The sequence below is a fragment of the Nothoprocta perdicaria genome, unplaced genomic scaffold (assembly GCF_003342845.1).
Source record: "Nothoprocta perdicaria isolate Ctin4 unplaced genomic scaffold, notPer1 scaffold_833, whole genome shotgun sequence".
In the NCBI taxonomy this organism is placed as follows: Eukaryota; Metazoa; Chordata; class Aves; order Tinamiformes; family Tinamidae; genus Nothoprocta; species Nothoprocta perdicaria.
Genome location: NW_020456125.1, coordinates 9,262 through 10,828, shown reverse-complemented (window position 1 = coordinate 10,828; position 1,567 = coordinate 9,262).

Genomic DNA, 1,567 nt, shown 5'->3' with positions numbered 1-1,567 from the left:
CTAGAGCCCCCAGGGGACACGTGGGGACCTGGGGACCCCCCGAGAAGCCCCTATGGGGCACCCAGAGCCACTGGGGGGCACCCAGAGCCCATCTAGGGCCACCATGGGGCACCCAGGGGCACCCAGAGCCACCACGGGGCACCCAGAGTCCATCCAGGGCCACCCAGAGTCCATCTAGGGCCACCATGGGACACCCAGGGCCACCACAAGGCACCCAGGGGCACCCTGAGCCCATCTAGGGCCACCATGGGACACCCAGAGCCACCGCGAGCCACCATGGGGCACCTAGGGCCACCACAGGGCACCCAGAGCCACCACCGGGGCACCCAGAGCCACCATGGGGCACCCAAAGTCCATCTAGGGCCACTTAGAGCCACCTATGGCCACCACGGGGCACCCAGAGCCACCTCAAGGGACCCAGAGCCACCACAAGAGCACCCAGAGTCCATCTAGGGCACCCATGGGACACCCAGAGTCCTTCTAGGGCCACCTAGAGCCACCTATAGCCACCATGGGGCACCCAGAGTCACCATGGGGCATCCAGAGCCCATCTAGGGCCCCCAGTGTGGCACCCAGAGCCACCATGGGGCACCCAGGGCCACCCAGAGACATCATGGGGTGTCCAGAGTCCATCTAGGGCCACCTAGAGCCATCTAGGGCCCCCATGGGGCACCCAGAGACAACCAGAGCCACCTGGAGCCACCTATGCCCACCATGGGGCACCCAGAGCCACCAAGGGGCAACCAGAGCCCATCTAGGGCCACCGTGGGCACCCAGAGCCACCTCAAGGTGGACCTAGAGCCACCATGGGGCACCCAGAGTGATCACAGGACGCCCAGGGCCACCTAGAGCCACCTATGGCCACCACGGGACACCCAGAGCCACCATGGGGCACCCAGGGCCACCCAGAGCCACCATAGGGCACCCAGAGTCCATCTAGGGCCACCAAGGGGCACCCAGAGCCACCCAGAGTCACCATGGGCCACCTATGGCCACCACAGGGCCCCCAGGGCCACCTAGAGCCACCTATGGCCACCATGGGGCACCCAGAGCCACCTCAAGGGGGACCCAGAGGCACCATGGGGCACCCAGGGCCCATCTAGGGCCACCATGGGGCACCCAGAGTCACCCAGAGCCACCTACAGCCACCACCGGGCACCCAGAGGCACCATGGGGCACCCGTAGTCCATCTAGGGCCACCATGGGGAACCCGGAGCCACCACGAGGCACCCAGGGGCACCCAGAGCCACCACAGGACACCCACAGTCCATCTAGGGCCACTTAGAGCCACCTACGGCCACCACGGGGCACCCAGAGCCACCACAAGGGACCCAGAGCCACCACAAGAGCACCCAGAGTCCATCTAGGGCACCCATGGGCCACCTAGAGTCATCTAGGGCCACCAAGGGGCACCCAGAGTCAACCAGAGCCACCGTGGGGCACCCAGAGCCACCCTGGGGCCACCTCAAGGGACCCAAAGCCACCTATGGCCACCGTGGGGCACCCAGAGCCACCACGGGGCACCCAGGGCCACCCGGAGCCCCTATGGGGCACATAGGCCCCCTCC